This window comes from Cygnus olor, chromosome 2, assembly GCF_009769625.2.
Source record: "Cygnus olor isolate bCygOlo1 chromosome 2, bCygOlo1.pri.v2, whole genome shotgun sequence".
NCBI classification, from domain to species: domain Eukaryota; kingdom Metazoa; phylum Chordata; class Aves; order Anseriformes; family Anatidae; genus Cygnus; species Cygnus olor.
The window spans coordinates 54,908,887-54,930,727 of record NC_049170.1 but is presented as its reverse complement, the minus strand read 5'-3'; the positions used below and the strand labels follow the sequence as shown (position 1 = coordinate 54,930,727).

At 35.4% G+C, this 21,841-nt stretch overlaps 1 long non-coding RNA gene across 6 annotated transcripts in view; it reads right to left on the bottom strand.

Moving 5' to 3' along the window:
* The window catches only part of LOC121065483, a 76,774-nt gene extending 73,365 nt beyond the window's left edge, over positions 1–3,409 (bottom strand). For 4 of the 6 annotated variants that reach the window (XR_005817096.1, XR_005817098.1, XR_005817099.1 and 1 more), the window contains exon 1: positions 3,124–3,409. This is a non-coding gene — a long non-coding RNA (uncharacterized LOC121065483). The remainder of the gene's footprint in view (positions 1–3,123) is intronic. The other 2 variants (XR_005817097.1, XR_005817101.1) reach the window with 2 other exon arrangements.
* Positions 3,410–21,841: the final 18,432 nt, after the last annotated feature.

Here is a 21,841-nt window from a genome sequence, read left to right as displayed (position 1 = left end):
CAAAAAGTATTAAATAGTCTGAAAAATATACAAAAGCATAATGATGGGCTTTCAGACATACTGTTTAAGGATACAGAGCCACAAATGAGTTTCAGTAGCTGGGTGATTTGTTGTGTTTTTAAAATTCAATTGCATTTAACAACATATAGTAAAAGTTTTGTGAGGAAGAAGAGAATTGAAGATTAAATGTATAAAATTGAATACAATGTAAGATCTTGGTACTGCTTAAAACTTCTGAAAAAAAAAAAAACTTTTCATATCAATATTCACATATGGAAAGTAGATTTCTTTGGAGAAAAAAAGCTTTTAAGAAAGGCAAAAATGATCTTGCTTTTGAGACAACACAATACTTTGTTAAGAAATCTCTAAATGATGAAGTAGACACACACAAAAAAAAAAAAAAAAAAAAGAAAAAAAAAGACTCACAGGAAATAAACAAAATGAAAGAATAAAGATACAATTTTATTTTCCTGAAGAATTGGTTGTTGCTTTAAAAAGTGGTAGTTGAAGATCTACCAAAAAACTCAGTTAAAAGGAAAACATCACTTCATAAGAGGCAGTCTTATTTCAGTTAGCAACTATACATTTATTTTATTTTTTTACTATTTCAATATTTAAGTTATCAAAAACATATTTAGAAGTAGAGAGAGTTCAAAGGACATACATAAAACTAATCCACAGATTGGAAACACGCACTACAGATCTCAGCTTACTCAAAGCAGAAGACAGAAGGGAGATTTCATTGTTTCCTATACATATTTAAAGACAAAGCACTTCAAAGGGGAGATTCTTTAGCTCTGCTGAATGTTAGATTTAAAAAAAAAAAAAAACAACAAAAAAAAAACTGCTTGGCAGTTAGCATAGTGGAAGTACAAGAATTTTCAGCTTTTAGTAAAGGAGTGATTCTTGGCAAGGAGGTCAATGAAATGTTGGAAAAAGTAAGTGAGAATAGTAATGAATCTATCATCTAACAGGGATCGTTTCAAAGAAAAAAATAGTTTTCTAAACTACATCATGTGACTAGGCTGCTAGGAAGAACTCTATTCTGAAACCACTGTCTGTGGTGTTCAATCCAGGTGAATGAATCAGTAGATTAAGATCACTTACTTCATTTCAGCAGTCTTTGCATATTAACAACTTTTGCCACATAATTAAATAAATAAATAAATAAAAATTAAAAAAAAAACATTTTGTTTTTAATGTATAATCTTGGGAATATTACAGAATCACAGAATCACAGAATCGTCTAGGTTGGAAGAGACCTCCAAGATCACCTAGTCCAACCTCTGGCCTAACACTAACAAGTCCTCCACTAAACCATATCACTAAGCTCTACATCTAAATGTCTTTTAAAGACCTCCAGGGATGGTGACTCAACCACTTCCCTGGGCAGCACATTCCAATGCCTAACAACCCTTTCAGTAAAGAAGTTTTTCCTAATATCCAACCTAAACCTCCCCTGGCGCAACTTGAGCCCATTCCCCCTCATCCTGTCATCAGGCACGTGGGAGAATAGACCATCTTCCTGAAGAATTCTCTGACTTCTCTTTTGTATTTTTGGTTCTGCCTTCTCCTGAGCATATCAGCAGGATACTAATGAGACTGACAGTCATTGTCTAAAACAGAAAATCCTATTGTGCTTCAAACCATTGTTTTTTACTTATGAAGTCAGAAGGAACTGACATCAGAAAGGCAGTCCCCTACTGCATAGAATAACAATAACTTGTAGAAAGTCAAAATGAATGACATGGTCATTCTTGCTTTATTTTTCATTTTAGCTGAGCTTTGTAGCTATTTCTCTTAAGCAGTTGCATGGCAGAGCAAATTCTCAGCATCTGGATTTCTAGAAACTGGCTACATTATGATATTTGGGAACAGCCTCAGTCTTTTACTGTTGCACTAGCTTAAACAATGATGCACAAGTGAAATAATAAATAAATAAATAAATAAATAAATAATAGAGCAGAAAATATGTCAGTTATTGAGTTTCCTTACAACAGAGTTCCACAAGAAAGCTGCTACATTAGCATTTACACAGGTTTTTATACACTTATTCTGCACATATTCTGGGAATACCAAGAACTGCAATGGCATAGTCTTTGCCCCTACTGTGCTGAACAGAGGCATGCCTCAGTATATACGAAAAAGGAAACTTTGGTGACTCTACAGTATACTACACCATGAACATTAAAAGTCAGAGCTGCCTGTTTTAACATTTTCTAGACATTAATTTGATGAACATTAAATAAAAAGTTTTTTTCATTATGTAAAATTAATCAAAAGCAATATAGATGTATACATATATGTCATGTAATTATTTGTCTAACCATAACCTTACTTTTACAAAATCATCAGTAAGGTATAACCATAAGAACAAATGGCAGAGAAAGTCTTTCACCTTCAGCTAAATTTGTTTTTCACGAGTAGGAAAATAATTTTATAAAGTCACAGTGTAATTGCTAATTATTTTCGACATTATTTTCTACAATGTAGGCCAGTTCCTGCCTACTGTAATTTAATAAAAACAGTCTGTTTAAGCCTCTAGCAATTTCTCCTTCAATGTTAACCATAATGATGTTCTTGAAATTTTGTTTATATTTTAAATTACAGAAATCAGCTCTCTCCCACTCATTCTTCTTCTGTCTCTAATCAAACAAAAAGACTCATTTCCTTTCTCCAATAGTGTTCTTCTTTTATAACCTCCATAATTATCCTAATATCTTATGCAAATAAAAATTCCAATTATCTTGGGGCAGAAGATTCACAGTCCTACATTTCTATGTAGGACTGTTTTGTTTTATTTTGTTTTTCTTTTCAAAATGAATTTTTCACTCTCAGTTTTTCACTGTCCTTTTATATATACTATGGAGAAGTCTTTCTAACTGCTGTCAAGTTAAAATAGCACAAAGGTTTGTGCTGAATGTATGTAGTGATGTGAATAAAAAAAAAAAATACTTGTTGGATGGAAAATCTTTAATCCACCAAAAAAAAAAAAAAAAGTTCTTTAATAATCTTTCAGAATGTACTTAAGTTACCATAAACAGTTAGCATCTTGAGCACCACAGATGATGCCTAGCTAGTCATTAGAAAACAAACAAACAAATAAAAACAACTTGTCCTTACCTTAATTCTACTTTCTGCGTCCCTCTTCTTCAATCTGCTTTCACAGCAACTGTCTTTTAACCAAAATATTTTGCAAAAGACAGACTCCTTAATGACAGCCATTCTTCAAACTCAACTGGTCTGCCATAGAGCAACAGGACCCAGTTGTATTCACTAGCTACATACTGCTTCTTCAGTCTTTCTGCATTTCTCATTGACTTGTGGTCAATGACAAACCTATTTTGAGAAAATATCCTCTGACTGGTCCTCCTCTCATGCCAATAGGAAAACTTCAAATTATGCAGGACTGCTGGCTGCCATTGGTTTGGCCGTTTAGGACAGAAATCGGATGCCACTGAGATAACAGTTTTGTGCATATCCAGTTGAACACACCTATTGTTGTCAGTAGCTAGCAAAGGAAATTATTGCAGCAGGATTATTACTAACACAATATTGAAAACAAAAGTACAAGTAGCACCACCTAATTTAACAAATCAAATTCTAACAGAATGTTTCCCTAGCGCTGAAGTGAAAATTCCAGATAGAAACAAAACTAAACTAAAAATATTGAAGTTAGACAATCTGGAATTGTATCACAGCAAATACAACTATATATACAAATATACAACTGTATGTACAAATAAAACTATAATATTCCTGTTACACCTTATATTACTGTCATTAACTGAATTGCTTTGTGATATAGAAATAATATAGTTTGATTATTTACAGTTGACAACTGGATTTTACAGTCTGTATGCTATTTTCAAAATAATATATGAATACAATTGATTTTATGAAGAAATAATGGGTGTTTCCATAGTTATTTTTATTATTATTGTTTTTATAATAACTTCTCATTAATACATGTCTAGATCTCATATGTTTATAAATAACAGCAAAGGTTGTTGCTGTATTTTTTCAGGTGAACTTAGATTTCAGCCAATAAAACTGCACATTTAAAATTTCTTGCTCCCACTGATAAATTACATGGTATAGATGATAAAAATTATATGAAAAAAAATAATATATATATATATAAAATACTAAAGACATAATATTCTCAGATTTCTTATTTTGTCAATTTCAGTCTTGAAAAATGTCACCATATGGTATGAACTAAAGTTTATTTCATGCATATGATATTAAACTTCAATTGCTAACACAGAGCTGAATTTCATGTATTAATCTTTATTTTTTTTTCCTCTTAAAATTATGTTTAAGTTTGATCTGGAAAATTAGAATCAAGTTCAACCTGGTATTTAAGAGGTACTTGTACCTCTTAAACTAAAGACTTGTCGTTATAGTTCTTGGCTAGTTGGATAGATTTTTTTTCCTAAATAATAAAGCAGAAACCTTGTAAATGCGAGTATCTGTTTATTAGATTGCAATATTCTCAACTTCTGGAATGCGAACATTATTCTGAGCTAAATCAAACAGAAAAAGTCAATTTAAACATAGAAGCTGATTCAGAGCCCCGAATGCCAGCACAATTAATTTGATGTTGATTTCTCTTTTGCAAAGATGTGCAACAGAGTTTAACTAGGTAATTTTCCAATAATGTTCATAACTTCTGATTGAGTTGAACTATATCGTTTTAGAAACACATCAAACTTCTTTTGACCTAGTAACACAGAAAACTAATACTTACTTAGTCAAGTTGTTTCAACTGTTAATTACTCCAGTGGGAAAAGAAGCGCTGTTTCTGATCTCAGTTGGTCAATTTCAGCTTTCAATGAAAATATAACATATTCGTTCACTACTACCAGAATTTTTTGTTTACTGTAGGTGCTTTTAGTCTGTGACGAGGGCAGCTCTTAAAATTTGATTTTTCCTTAGTGTCACATCCCAAGGTATATCTTGTTAGATCCTGAACATTTGTTGCAAATCTTCAACTAAACCTTCTCAATTTGTCATAAGTTTTCCAGATATTTTACTGGCCAATTAGAACAAATACTACTACAAGATTAATTAGTTTCATCTGTTTAGTTAAACTACATTAGATACAATGTCAGACATTAAAAGCAAATATGAAAAAAATGTTTACACAGATTAGGAAAACTGATTAATAGTCATAATTAATTTCTCAGAGTCTTCAGGATGCTTGTCATCACGCTAAAGAATGAATCAAAAAATACATTGCACCTAAACAGCTATTAAACTTTTTCTTTTAAAGTAATATACAGTACAACCAGTTGTATAGGTAGCCGTGAAAACAATGAAGAAAAATTATGCTCAAAAGAGAAGAAAGTGTCATTCAGAGTAGGCATGCCATGCTCAATTTATTTTTAGCCTTAATACAGTGCTTTCAGAGAAACAATAAAGGTAGATCTAGTAAGGCAACTGTGTGTTTCAGTTTTCTCATTGTATGATAGATGTGGACGCAGTACTGGCAACTCCAAAGAAAACAGAAGCACAAGAAATTTCATGTTAACAAAGGGAAATTTCAGTTCAACCTAGGAGGAACAGAGAGAATAATAATAATAATAATAATAATAATAATAATAATAATAATAGCTAAATTATTGTGGTAAAAAAGGCCATAATATTTTTTATTTTTGAATTATGAATAATGGATTTTATTTTATGTTTTTACATGATATGTCTTTATGTTCCTTATAGAAGACAAATATAGATCTGCATTCATATAAGAAAGGTGTAAAGGGTAAAATCTATTATTTCTTTAGAGTTTAAAAAGTAACATAAACATTCATCTCCAATGAAACTGCCCAGTGATGAAGCTAATAGCCTGCATCAAAAGTATTCTGTCTCTGCAGGCATGAAATGAAACAGTGTCTAGCTGTTATAGTGTGACATCAGGAAATGCCGGGCTCCCCAAAATACCTTTAAATAGCAGAGTCTGGTCCATATGAGTGATAGCAGATGACATACTTCAAAGTTTATATGTGAGAATCTCAATGAAGTAATTTTTAAGTGGAGGTAACTGAGAACAACCTAGAGAAGGATACACATATTTAAGAAGGCAAAAGTTGGGTTGCACACTAAATTTTTCATTTGGGCTAATTAACAACCTACAAATACACTTTCTAATTCTTACTGATTTAACAAATCCAGAGAAAGCCTTAGCTTACCTCTCAAAGAATCGCTGCAAAACTACATCTTTACAGACAAGACATGCATTTGTACTGCCCTAGCTCTTCCAGCACAGTCCTGTATGTTCTCTGCTGTCTGTCCCTTTTTGGCTGTTAGATGCGCCACCCACTGAAAAATATATTAGTAAATAAATAAATAATCAATCAATCAAACTTTCCTTGGTCAGGAAAAAAAAAAATACATTGTTGTTTCTGAAAATACTGCCTAAAAACAGTGCCAAGTAACCTAACTAGAGTCTTGTAATCTTCACTCTAAAGATATTCCAGTCTGGAATTCAGATGTACAGAAATATTTTCCTTATCTAGCCTGTTTTAAAGAATTCAGTCTTTTGATAGCGCTGTTAATGTCTTTTTACAAAGTACAGAGAACATTACCAGTTTGTTAAGTACCAATCTGCTGTGTATCTTTTATTCATGCAGCTTGAAATATACTTTTCTACACAATATTCAGAGTTTATTGCACTTACTTTTTTTTTTTTAATTCAGAGAAATTATTTAATTTTAAAGTACTTTAAAAATGGACTCAGCAATAAAAGCACTTGAGCCAGTACTGCCTGCTTAGTTGGGTTTGGGCATTTTATGATGTTTCCTTTTAGCAAGAAATCTTGGGCTAACTTCTTATCCATAAAGAAGTCTCTAAGATCCATTTTTTCTTTGATGCATGGTCCAAAACATAAATTAAAATTTCTGGGCTTCTTCAGTATTTCAGTTTTCCATTTTTAGCCTTCAGTATTTAGTTAAAATACCACATAACGACCCAAAAACATACACCAGCTTTGCTAATTTGACCTCTGTGTGTTTATGGAAGCAATTAAAGATAAAAAAATGTGTTGCATATGGTCAGTCCTTGTAGTTTATGTCAAGCTAAACTTCCTGCTGTCATTTTCTGACAGGATACAACTAATTTAATGGTGTTCTACTACGTTACTACAATGAAAAACAGACGACCAAAAAGATCAATTTGAGAATGACATGAGTTTTACATGAAAATAAAGTTCACTTTACCTTTGCAGATGTCTGTATAAACAAGGTCTACCTGAAATCCTGCAGACTGTGTGCAAAATTGGCCTCTTACCTTAGGCCATTTAGCTGAGACTTGAACATTTTAAGCCAAACCTCATCTGCACATCTACAATCAGTGAAAGCCTGTGGTGGAGTAGCTCTTTCCCCAGCTCAACTATGGTTAAGATTAATCAGTGTCACATTATCTCTCTATTGTCAATGGGCAACAGGCATAAAAGGTGAGTGTGAACAGGCACTCGCTGATCACGTCTTGGACTCTGCAGCCTGCATGGTAGCCCAATCTGGGATCTGCCAAAACTGTTCATTCTGAAAGGTACCAGAAATAAGGAAGATTGGTGGAAATACTAAAATTGCCTTACCTGAACTGTAGCCAGAATGGAAATGTACTAACAACCAATTGTCGTGTGGTCCTATAAATAGTGTTCCTAAGCATAGAGCCCCTTGCACTCTCCAGGGGTCACAGTGGGCTGTGACCTTTCATTGCCCCCTGAGCTGGAACACTTCTTAGGGCAGACTCCTTGAGGTTCAAAGATCATCCATCCACTGTACACACAACAGAGAAGGGTGAGTAGTTCACCAAAAAAGGGGTAAGTTTGTAAGTGCACGACTGAGTTTAGAATTCCCCCAATACCCTGCAGTAAGTCTCATGTGAGCCTTGCCATTCTTGAATGTTTCAATTGTACTAAATTCTATTGCATAATTATGTTAAATTGGTTGATGACTGAGTATTGTTAAGAATCACATAATCTAATATTGTGATTTACCATAAAAGTATAATATAAATTTTAAATTGCTGCTGAAGTTGTGTAAAAATCTATACACAACAAAGCCATAACCTGCCATCAAAATTCATGCATATTAATAACCACTTAGGCATTCTTTTGTGTATAGACTTGAAATCTTCAGGCTTCCATGGAAACACAATGCATCATGAAACTGTAAAGTACAGAAATCTGCCTTAAGAACCAAAACAATTGAATAAAGAAACAGTTGATTAAAGAAAAACTTTAATGAAATTACTGTAGTATTTGAGATGGTCACAGTGAAGCTGTAATTTATGTTAGGGTCAGAAACTCTTTCCCTAGATGGGCAATTAAGAGTTTAAATCTTTTCTAAAGAAGATTTTATTTGGTTGTTGTTGTTTTGTTTGTTTGTTGAATAGAAAGTTTGTACGGGTTTCAAAAAGATAACTATGAAACATTTAGTAGTTTAAGACACCATATTTGTGCTTATAGTCTTATTCTAGACATCAGTTTGAGGACTGTATATATTTAGACTTTCAGTTTTTCTCCAGCCAACATATTCACTTTGAAGATGTATTTGTGTGAATAAAGGTCACAGAATTAAACTCTGACTTCTTCAATATACTGACATTGATAATAATAAAGATATTATCCCTAATATACCACAAAAATACTATTTTTTGTTAGATCTTGCAATATTATATAAGATATTCACCAATGGGAAAGCTGCCCTTACATTCATTTTCACATTATCTGAAAAAGTTCTGAGCGATTGTTTCTAATTCACAAAGTCCAAAACTCTGACAGATAATTATTTTTTAAAAGTTTTGAAGTCGTGTGTGTAAACTATAGCATTAACTTGAAATATTTCTTATTTCTAATAGTTCATCGGTGAACTAGACATTAAATACAGTTTGCCTAAGTTACCATCCTCAAATACATTAAAAACCTTTTCTAAAATCCTAGGTTACACAGAAATTCCGGCAGAACTCTAAAGAAAACTACATATGTGTGTCCTGGTTTTGGCAAGGATAGAGTTACTTTTCCTCCTAGTAGCTGGTGTGGTGTTGTGTTTTGGATTTAAGATGAGAATAATGTTGATAACACACTGATGTTTTAACTGTTGCAGAGTAGTGCTTACACCAAGTCAAGGACTTTTCAGCTTCTCACTTTGTCCTTCCAGTGAGCAGGCTGGGGATGCAGCAGGAGCTGTGAGGGGACAGAACCTGGACAGCTGACCCAAACTAGCCAAAGGGATATTCCATACGGCATCATGCTGAACAATTAATATGGGGTGGCTGGCCAGGGTGGGGGGACCAGCTGCTCAGGGATAGGCTGGGCATTGGCCAGCAGGTGGTGAGCAATTGCATTGTGCATCACTTGTTTTGTACACATTATTATTATTACTATGATCATTATTATTGTTGTTATTGTTATTTCTCCTTCTTTTCTGTCCTATTAAACTATCTTTATCTCAACCCACAAGCTTTTGTTTCCCCAGTTCTCTCTTCCATCCTACTGCAAGGGAAAGGTGGGGTGCAAACGGCTATGTAGTGCTTAGCTGCCTGCCAGGTTAAACCGCAGCACTTTCCCACTTTTTTTCTTAATGTAACCAATCTCTTTAAGAAAAAGGAGTACTTGTAAGGCAAATCATGGGTTCCTAGACTCTTACAACTAAGATATATTTAGATTTTGCATTAGGGTATGTGGAACTAAAAGTGACATAAATTCAGAAGCAGGTAATAGAATTAGTTAGAAAATCCTTAAAAATAAACTTCCATCAAAACAAAAATCAACTGAACCTCTTTCAACACAAATCTATGGTTGGCAATTGGCCAGCAATAGATGACTCTTAAAAACCTGCTTGGATGTCTGGAATCCCTTGTGCTTTCTCATCACTGTCACAGAATTTTATCATCAAGGCACAGCCAGACAACATCTGCCAGTCAAGCTACAGGTAAATAAGACAGGTCTAGGCAATAACCAGAAATTCCAGATTTATTGCCCTGGAGGTGGTAGCCTGAAAAATCCTAAGAACTTGGCTATCAGCTCCTCAGAAAAAGACTGGAGTCAAGCCATAAAAAGTATCATGGGTGTGCAAAGATCTGGGGCTATAGAGATTTTCAGTCCTAAAAGCAATGGGAATCACTGACTACAGGGCAGCAACATATGCTGAAACTCAGTGCATGCTTTAGGCACCTGAAAAAACATGTTGCTTAGTAACAATAGAATTTCCATTTCTGTAGAGCTACATGGCATGGTAGCTTAGCCAGTGTTTTCCTGATGTTTTGGAAAATGTCGTTGGAATAGCTTTTTGGTGTTTTTGTTTTGTTTTGTTTTCTGTTGTTTTTTCATGTAGTTTTAGCTACCAGTCTTCACAGGTCTCAGCTTCACAGATCATGATATCAGCACCAAAGAGAACATTATCAGGCATCTAAAGTGGTGAAAGCAACATAAGAATTTGTAAGTAAAGATATGGTCCACTGTTTAACTTGGCACCTATTCTGGGCAGTCTGCACACAAGAACAGGTCTTCATCTGCTTGGAGAGTGGTTTCTATTTCTTGTGAAGAACCACCTAATCTATTCAGATTTAAATTTTTATTTTCTGGGGAACAAAAGGAGCCATACAAGTGATCAAACTCCTGATCATGCAAGTTCTAAATATCTGTTTCAGTATGGAATTCCTGCCAGTGTATGCATTTCAAAAAGTTTCTATCAACTAACGTCTATAAAAGTTTCTAGTTCACCAATCCAATGGTGTAAAAAAGTTATCCAGAAGCTTTAATGAAACATTGGTTCCGCAATTAAGATAAGTTAATTAAGATAAGATAGTGGCAGTTTATTTGTAATTTATAGAAGCTTAAAAGAAATTTTATGTGACACCCATCTATTTGAAGGGTTTGAGGAAAAGCCAGGGAACTACAGGCCTGTCAATCTGACTTTGATGCCAGGAAAGGTGATGGAACAGGTCATCTTGAGTGCAATCACACAATGTGTGCAAGACAACCAGGAGATCAGGCCCAGTGAGCATGGGTTCATGAAAGGCAGGTCCTGCCTGACCAACCTCATCTCCTTCTATGACCAGGTAACCCACCTGGTTGGATGAGGGAAAGGCTGTTGGTGTAGTCGACCTAGACTTCAGCAAGACCTTTGACACGGTCTCCCACAGTATATCTCCTGGAAAAGCTGGCAGCTCATGACTCGGACACGTACACTCTTTGGTGTAGTGACTGGAGTGAAATCCAGTCGGTGACCGGTCATGGGTGGTGTTACCCAGAGGTCATTGTTAGGGCCCATTCTCTTTAATATTTTTAATTTGATTTGGTGATTTGGACGAGGGAATTGAGTGCACTCTCAGTAAGTTTGCAGACACCAAGTTGGGGGGAAGTGTTGATCTGCTGGACTGCAAATAGGCCTTGTAGAGGGACCTGGACAAGTTGGATCGATGGGCAGAGACCAATGGGATGAGATTCAACACGGCTAATTGCCAGGTCCTGACCTTTGGTCAAAAAAAAAAAAAAAAACTACAACGCTACAGGCTTGGGGAAGAGTGACTGGAAAGCTGTGCAGGGAAAAGGATCTGGGAGTATTAGTCAATGCTCACCTGAAAATGAGACAGCAGTGTACCCAGGTGACCCAGAAGGCCAACAGCATCCTGGCTTGTATCAGGAATAGTGTAGCTAGAAGGACAAGGGAGGCGATCGTCCTTCTGTGCTCTGCTCTGGTGTAAGCCAAGCTTCAAGTACTGTGTTCAGTTTTGGGCCCCTCACTACAAGAAAGATATCAAGGCCCTGGAGCATGTCCAGAGAAGGGCTATGAAGCTGATGAAGGGTCTAGAACACAAGTCCTGTGAGGAGTGGCTGAGGGAACTGGGATTGTTTAGTCTGGAGAAGAGGAGGCTCGGGGGAGACCTTATTGCTCTCTACAGCTACCTGAAAGGGAGTTGTGGGGTGGTGGGGGTCAGTCTCTAGGGATAGGACAAGAGGGAATGGCCTCAAGTCATGCCAAGGGAGGTTTAGGGTGGAAATTAGGAGAAATTTCTTCTCAGAAAGAGTAGTCAGGCATTGGAACGGGTTACCCAGGGAGATGGTTGAGTCACCGTCCTTGGGGTTGATTAGGGAAATAAATGTTGGACATGGTGGTTAGGGACATGGTTTAGTGGGTAATATTAGTGATAGGGGGACGGTTGGACCAGATGATCTTTGAGGTCTTTTCCAACCTTAATGATTCTATGATTCTATGGAACTTTTGAAGCCAGAATTGTGTGTTCAGACACACAACAGTAAACAGCAAAACAGACCTGTGAAGGTAAAAAAAAGAATTCCCCAAGACTGTAGATACTCATGTATCCTGTTATTTCTACTCAAACAAGCAACTTCGAACCTGAAACACCTGAAATGAGTGCTTAAAGGAATGCAGAGAATAGAAAGATGTGGCAGTGAGCATCCACGCAAAAAGAACAGTATGAAAACAATTTAAAATAAATAATATGCAATTCATCTTAGCTCTATTTCAGTAAGATGCTATCAAAGCAGAATCTCAAGTAGCCTAAGAACTGAAAGAACGCTCTTTTCCAGCAAAGAGCCTTTAGTTGTATTAGATATAGAAGTATCTTTGTCATCACACGATGTATAAGATTTAGCACACTTTCAAGACTAAATAGTGTCAGCAGTGGAAAATCTATTCTCAAATTTCAGTAAGATATCTAACGATAAGGAACAAGATAATTTTGGCGAATATGCTGAAGTACTATATCACTTTAAAATTTGAAAGAAAAAAAAATGCTGGTGTTAAGATTCTTACCTTTTGTGTGGAAAACTGTCCTCTCCTCAGTCAACAGACAAACTCACTCTTAACTTCATCTTCATGCCTGGGTTAGAGTAATCAATCACTTCTGTGCAAAGTAGATGCAAAATGCTCATAGTTCTAGATCTCCACCTACCTTAAGTTACTTTAGTTTCAGGAGAGGACTATTTAAGAGGAAAGAGAATGGTGATTCAGTCACATATGCATGTATGGCATATGCTGCATATTTTTTCTTACTTTGCCACTGGCTGTCATCCCATTTATGCCCAGTACACCCTCTTCTAGGTGTGTTGGTTCTGCAGGACTTTGGAGAATGCTAGTCAACAGTTCCTGTCAACCAAGGATGCCCATAGAATACAGAACATTCACTGAGGACCACTGTTTTAACAACCCAGTGTAGTTAAGATTTGAGCTCACGATTCTGAAAGCTTAAAAACATTTTGTTTCCTTTTTCCTAAAATTCCAATTCCATTTGTATCTTTAGAAATTTTGTCAAGATGTTGAGTATAATTTGACATGAGGATGTAGAATGACTATTGTGCTTTAGACAAGTCAGTTAAAAAGCAAATTCTTGATAATATAGATTTTATGTCAGCACACAAAGTAACAAGCGAATGAGCAAAATACAGATGGATTTTTAACTACAATAACTATGTTTAATTTAGTTCAATAATATGCCCCAGTAAAATTAGAATGTAATCATATAATCATGGTAGAACAGAAGCTTGTCCCTACAGATTTAACAGTAACAGAGAACTGCACTAAAATAGATTTCCATGTAGACAATAAAGTTCATCACAAAACACTCATGGAAATATTTTCAGTACATTTATTGCACAAACTTAGCAATGTAAAATGATTTTTATTGAGTCTCATTTAAAAATTACCAAAAACTATTTGTGGCCATATAACAACTTCCACCTGACACACATATATTAATTATTCAAGGCTTAAAGAACACCCAGTGCTACCTAAAAGATAAAAAATATGTACGTTATCTTGAGGCAAAGTTCTTTTTCAGAAATGACACAGTGGCAGAGACAAGGATGAATCCTGCTAAAGAAGATGCATATACTGGGGGGGGGGGGGCTGGCTGATTATTGACAACTCTCTTAAACTGTTTCTGTATTGGTACAGTCCTCTTTACTGTGGTAGAATTAGTCCTAAATCAGTTATCATTGCAAAATAAGAACTAGACCTACAAAAAGAAAGACACACACACACAAAAAAAAAAAAAAAAAGTCAAAATATCAAATCTAATTCTCCGCTAATTCTCCTTCAATCATTTTGAGATTAAGAAAGAATGATTTTTGAGAGAATAATAACTACTCATAACAGCATGTGGTCCGCCTACTATTAAATCCCTTAAAAGCCAAATATCTTTCTCCATGATTTCATAATAAGAATGGACTTAGCATCTTCCACCAGAAAGAAATCCTTCTTCCACCACAATTTGCCCTGAAATCTTTGACTTGTCTTTGTGGACCTAATATGTCATCTATTCTTCAGCAATATCATCTCTAAATGACATTTGCTCCCTCCCCATAAGAAATTTCTTTATTCCCATGTAACAAGAGTAGGAAGAGATAAAAGTGTTCTTTGCCTCAATGCATTACCATTGTAATTCATCACTATACCACCTAATTCATCCAATCAATGCTTTCATCTTAACTCTTAAGACTCAAAGTTTTGGAAGATGAGGAGAAAGGAGTAGGTCATGGTGAGCTGCTAAGATTAACTGAAACTGCATTTTTGTCCCTAATTTTTCTTTTTCTTGGTCTCCCATAAATACATTATTTGAAAGAGTTCAAAAATATTAAAAAGAAAGCCTTCCTGTACTGAAAAACAGGAAAGCCATCCATAGTACAACCTTTGATTTGTTGCATCTGCTGTTACCTTGGCTCTTTTTTCCAACAACATTTCTGATTTATTTCCCAAAAGTTACAAGTAATTTTCTTGAAAAGCATTTACACGATTGGTGAGAATAAAACTTTCTCTCCTTTCCATCTGTCCATAGGATTTGAGAGGCTTCTGTGGGCATGTCTAGGAGAGGCAGTTGAAGAAATTACTTCACTCAGCTGTCCAAAGAGGAATATCCCCCAACTTCTATCACTCCAGTTCACATAGAACATACCTCTCCTTGAGCTGTTTAAGCTAAAGCCATGTTTTATATATCCTTTAAGGTAGAACTGTGTACAAAAAAAAAAAAAAAAAAAAAGGCGCTTCCCCTAGTACCTATCATAAACTTGATACCAGTCTGCACAATACTTCTTTTGTATCAGCTGAAGCAATTGCATGACTGCATGATGTAATGGATCTACATTAAAACTTGCCACAAGGACAGGACTACTTGCTTTTTGCACTGGTCTCATTGTTTGTTTTTGAATGTAGTTTCTCTGCTTTCCAGTTAGTCAACTACAACTACTCTGGGCAGTTTGATAATGTCTTGGTTACCTTCTCAAACCATGGTTTCAGATTCCAAACATATAATGGGATTGAACTGCCTTGCACCAATATAATGGGCAAAAATATGTGTTAAGTTGTGGGGGAAAATGGAACAAACTCCTTTAAAGTTAGCTATGAACTGTGTGATATTTTATTATAACAATTTGTAAAAACAGTATTGCCTCAATATATGACATTTTTAAAGTAGGTATATTGTCCTTCCTGAACTTCTCATGTTCTTCGCACTGTGACATTAAAACATGCTATGAACATACTGTACACTAGTATTGTCCTTAAATGAGGCTGGATGACTTTCACAAATGGGAACAAATTGTTATCTGATTGCAAAGATGATCTCAACTGTGGATGTGATTCCTGCTGTTAGCTCACTTGGAATGTTCTTGGCTGAGAATCAAGGTCATTCTGATCTTGGCAAAGCTAAAAAAAAAAAATAAATGTCCATTGTCTTGCCTGCTTTTATAAAGTGAGAACACAATCTCTTTTGAATGCTGTGAGTGATGCTAACTCATAATTAAGTTTCATTGAGTGTAAAACTGCTTATGTACAGTATAATTAAAGGCAGCCTTACTAGGACACAGTACTGGCTTACATGAGACCTGAGGCTCTGCTAACACTTCTTGATGGCAGGGCTTGACTCAATATAATGTGGTTTATGAATGCTTGCATGCAGTATAATCTCGATCTCACTGGAGGCCTTTAACTGTTACTATAACACAGTAAAGAACAACAGAAATAATGTTTTCCACCATTTTGTGGCATTTGCATTCTGTTCTGAATCAGTATTAATAAAAATAAGTAGTCCACTTGTGGGAACATATTAGCTCTGACATCACTGTTATTCAAAAGAAAGGCCAAAATAGAAAACACTTATGCTATCTCATGGAGCTTTCTCTCTCTCTTTTTTTTTTTTTTCAAAATCTATGCAGACACAAACCAAAATCGTTAAACATTATTTCAAAAGGGATAAGCTATAGACCCTATCCTCCTCAATACCATGCAAGTTTGACAATTATTCTGTCAATCATTCATTGTCCTCATTTTCACTGCCGAACTCAGCTTGTCCAGGAAACCTCTAGTTCCCCTGCAGTTCCAGTCTTTTTGAAGAACTACTTTTGCTGGGCAAGTTGCTGACTAACCACAGCATATTTGAAGGAAAAATGGAAGCAGCTTAAAGGCCCTACCGAGAGGACTAGTGATCATCTTGAATAGTATATCACCTTCTTTTAGGGTAATTGAGTGAATCAGCAGGTTTGGACAAAATAAGTATTCCTTTAGTCTCTGTAGATAGCCAGCAGTAGCCCATTTTCAGGTACTGAAAAGTAGAACTTTGCAAATCTTTAAGCTGCACCACCAAAAGCTAAAAAAGCCCTGGCTTTATTATTATAATATTTCAGGTTCTATTTTGATCCCATGGCTGAGGAAATCTTGAAGGAAAATAAAGGTTATAACTTACCTATTTCTTTAAAAACACCATTTAATTTGGTAGAAAGGAATTACATTTGTTATTTTTTTTTACACCTACCATTGAAAAATAAAATTTAGGTTGTTCAGATTACTGTTGTTACAACAAATATCTATAGGTGGTTTATGTGTTTTCTTTACATTTATATAAAGGTTGTAAATTTAGTGCACAGCTAGCTCTTAAATAACTCTCCTTCAGAAATTCTGTCCTGGTAGCTAGATTCAGTTTCAGTTCCTCAGCTTTGTTTTTTGTTTGTTTGTTTGTTTCCTAAAGGCAATAAATTACAAAGGGATAAATGAAGTCTCTATCAGATCAATTTACATCAGTTCACAATTCATCACTGGAGAATCTAAGATGTATAGTTTCAGAACTGTCTACGTGTAAAGGACTTCAAGATAACTAGAAGACAAAATGAAAGCTAAAAAACATTGTTCTTTCCTCAAGTCCATGTTACTTGTTGCTGGGATAACGGCTTGTTTTCTATTTCAACTTTCAGAATAGCAAAGGGGATTTATTTTCTTTAACAAAGATTGGCTTCTAGACACGTCCAGGTACTGATGGTTGATTTAATTTGTATTTACCTGAGCACAGTCTTGAGGAAACATCACAGATTGTCACATTTGGAGGTCTAAGTCTGGGCTGTGGTGACACCTTTTTCTTCAGTATTGCTCCATCAGACATATTCCAAAATTAGAACCATTATGACAGTTCTACACTAGAAGACAAATCCTATGTTTATTAGATTAATTTTAACTTTACTGTACCTCAAAAAAATATCATATGAAGTATGTTTTTACCTGTCTCTCACCTTGTGTTTTGTTTTGTTTTTCCAGAAAAATGGCAAAGAAGAAATACACATAAAATCTGTTAACATTGAAACAAAGAAAAAAATTCCAAAGTCCTATGTCCTATTGATGAAAACTACAGCTCAGTTTCTTGAAGTTAGTTTTCATTATTCATATTCAGTTATTAGAACTTCATTCTTCTCTTGAAGAAGACATGATTTTTTTTTATTTTTATTTTTTACAAAACACATTCCAAATATTGTGTTGCTGGCTTTCCCTCATAGCAACAAAAGGTGGAGGCAGCATAGAACAGCACTAGATTTGCCAAAAAAAAAAGAATGCAAAAAGAGCTCTTAATAACAGGTAGAAAAACAGTGCATCTCTCTGCGACTCACACGGCAATATGTTCTCTGCAGCTGTAGGGATTTCCAGGTTTAGTATGTTTCAAAATATGAAGCTTAAATCAATTTTGGAAAAAAAAATTGTTTAAGTATATTTTAATCAATATCAGTCTTGTAGGAAAAAAAAAAGTGATTCAATGAAATTTAAGATGAAAAGAAAGGGGAAAAAAAGAGTACGAATATTCAAGAATGCTTCTCATACACATTTTCTCTATAAAGACGGCAAGTAAGAAAACTTCCGTTTACCATACATACAGAAATTCCACAATCTCTTTAATGATGCACGGGCTTCTAAACAACAACAAAAGGTGCCTACCTTATGATTAGATCACACTTTTTTTTTCTATTTCATGCAACCTGTATCTAAGCACTTCCAATGATTTTCCTTGAAACCAACTAAGCAGAAAATTAATTCTACAGATCAAGTTGTACAAAAAATTGTATTTTGTACTCTGAATACCATCCGTTTATACCAGGCAGTATGAATTACATGACATGATGTAAAATCCCTGGCTTCACCCCTATTAATGTTTCTGGGAATTGATTTTATTAATAAATATTCATACCATATATTGCATATTAATATTGATAGCATAACAATGATATTTGATATTGATAATGTAATTGAGTTTGGTATTATTATATTGCGGATGTTTTTTATTTCTTTTTTTTATACAAAACTCTTCAGCCTACACCATTCTTTTAAAGAAATTGTAGGTGACAGAAAAGGGTTGGAAATTAGCATAAAAAATCTGAGAGGATGTGTCAAGTACATACTGAACTGCTGAACTGTTGACATTTTTCTTTGAGGCTTGCAAGTATTGAACTTACATAAAGTAGTCTACAGGCTGCCGTTTGTAAAAAAAAAAAAAAAAAAATTGGACCCTGAGATGTGGAAAACAGTTATTCTTATTTTGGGTCATCAGAGGAAGCATCAAAAAAGCATCAAAACCAAGCACACCAAGCAAAAGTAATTCATACAGCTTTCTGTGATTTCTTTAACTATATCCAGTATTAAAGCAGCAGCTACTGTTTGTCAGACCAGTGGGCCACTGAGGCAGGATTCAAAAGTGCTCCTGGAAGGTACAATCTAGGTTTCAGATCAAAAGAGGTGGAGTTTGGTGACCTCATCATGGTGCTGCTCCTGCCTCAACAGCAGTACAGAAAGGAAGGAATTAAGCTCATTTGGGAAATAGCCTGATATAAAGTAGGCTTTGAGCTTTGATACAACTATACGTTAACTAAGGGGAAGCAAAGTCATTTGCCACAGGTGCATTGTAGCAAATATCCTGACCATGTTACTTTTTTAGAATACAGAGAAAGTACTTCTAAGTATCTAAGATCACTTGCTGGTCAGTGAATGGATTAGTAAAATGAAATATAATAAACTGCAAAGCATTATAAAAAAGCAAAGAATGGTGTATTTTATGAAGCAGTTTGCTGGCTTGGCAACTTAAAATAGTAGCTCTCACCACCAAAATTTAACCTTAGAGCACTCAGCAAAGCCCAGTCTTTATAAACAAAACTATTCAGACACTGAAAAGAAGCGATGACATCTTCCTTCAGCCGAACACAATTGTATTCTTAGGCTGTATTTAGCTCAAAGGACTTAGTCCTGTTTTGGGGTCCTTCCCTCTCCTTTTCTGGCTTTCCTTGTGAATTTTACTTCCTTTGCACACTTTCCCCATGTGTTTTTACTTCTTTTTCTCTGTCTTTCCATTTCCATGTCATTTCTACATATCCTTTCTTTAGATTTCTGATTATTTTCTTACTATTTGTATGGAAGAAAAGAAACTAGATTTTACAAATAACAGAGCCAGAAAAAGACAACCAGTAATTAATTTTCCCATACTAGTTCCAAATGCTAGTGAAGTATTGTGGGTCCAGAGAATTATAAGTCTGGCCTTGGTACCAGGGGAGGTTATGGAACAGAGTATCTTGCATGCCATCACACAGTGTGTATGGGACAATCAAGTGATCAGAAGAAGGGGATTATGGGATTATGAAGGGAGATCCTGCATGACTGACCTGATCTCTTTCTATGAGAAAGAATTGCTTACCTCAATTTTAGTAAAGCATTTGACACCATTTCCCACAGTATTCTGCAGAAGAAACTGGCTGCTCATGGTTTGGACAGGCATACAATTTGCTGGGTAAAGAACTGACTGGATGGACAGCTCAAAGAGACTGGATGGAGCTCTTGAATGGAGCTCAGTCCAGATGGTGGCTGGTCACCAGTGGCATTCCCCAAGGCTCAGTATTGGCCAGTTTTGTGTTTTATCAATGACTGGATGAGGGGATCAAGTGGATCCTCAGTAAGTTTGCAGAAAATACCAAGTTAGGTGTGAGTGTTGACGTGCTTGGACGTGAAAATGTTTTGCAGAAGGATCTGAACACACCGGATAATGGGCCACATCCAATCACATGACATTCAACAAGGCTAAATGTCAGGTGCTGCACTTGGGTCATAACAACCACATACAGTAGTACAGGCTTGGGTAAGAGTGTCTAGAAAGTTGGCCAGCAAAAAAGGACCTGTGGGTGATGGTCAACAGCCAGTTGAACATGAGCTGACTGTGTGCCCAGGTGGCTGAGAAGGCCAGTGCTATCCTGGCTTGTATCAGAAATAATCAAAAATAATGTGGCCAGCAAGACAACAGCAATGATTGTCCCTTGGTACTCAATACTGATGAGATCACACCTTCAGTCTTGTGTTCAGATGCTGAGTGTCTCAAGTATGTGCAGAGAGGAGCAACAAAACTGGTGAAGGAACTAGAAAACAAGACATATGAGGAGCAGATGAGGGAACTGGGTTTGTTTAGTCTGGAGAAAAAAAGGCTGAGGGCAGATGTCACTGCTCTATCTAACTGACTGAAAGGAGGTTGCAATGAGGAGGATGTTGGTCTCTTTTCTCAGGTGACAAGTGATAAAGATAATGTAACCTCCCAACCTAACAATATTTCATTAAAATTTGACTGCAAGTACCACAATTATGCTGCCTACTCTTACAAACCTGTCAAAACTATCTCCTACCCTTAATTATAGTAACTTGCACAAGCCTGACAGAAATCCGTACAGCTGAGTTCATTACAAGTTAGCAAGGGGAGAGAGGGTTATCTCATATTTATCTACTTAACTTAGAGAATTAGAAAGAAAATCATTGCAGGCACCTTATATACTCTTTAAAGTGGGAAAGGATTGGCAGTTACACAGGTGAACTAATTACCTTATCAGTTCCCACTAATCATACAGGTTAATTGGCCTCAAAAACTTAAGGATCTTAAGGTGAATCAGTGTATATTTTCGGTTTGTTAAACTGGGAAAATTCTAAATCCCGATAAATTAGATTAAGTGAAATAAAAAAAAAGTTCATCTTTGCTAATCAAAAATCAACCCCAGATTTGCACACAATGACAATATTCAATTAATTTGATTTATACACATGCACGCGTACACACACACACTTGTAGTATTGTCCTTTATCCAGATTTTTAAAAAATGGATTCTGGGGATATTCAAAGATTAGTAAGTTTCTTCAAATGAGATTGAAATTTTGGATCTGCTTTGAATTCATACAACAGACTTCGGTCTGACTTCAGAAGATTTGCAATCTTCTGTCATAATTTAGTTTTGGCATTAGTGTTGCTGTTTAGTGGTATGTCAAGAGCTGTAAAAACATGCAGAAACTATCTTTTTTTAATGATTTGTATAAGATAAAAGAAATATTCAACAACCTTCAGATGAATGTCTGGTAGCTAAAACTCAGTGGGTCCTTACATTCAGATAAATTCTGATATTTATTTCTGGTAATCTCTAGATTTGAGTAGTTGACAATTTTTCTTAAAAGCTGTTTTTCTCCTAGGATTTCCAGTTCTTTGTGGTTTCCCTAAGCCAAAAATAGACTAAAGAATAACATTTCTGCAAATATTTCAGCATTTC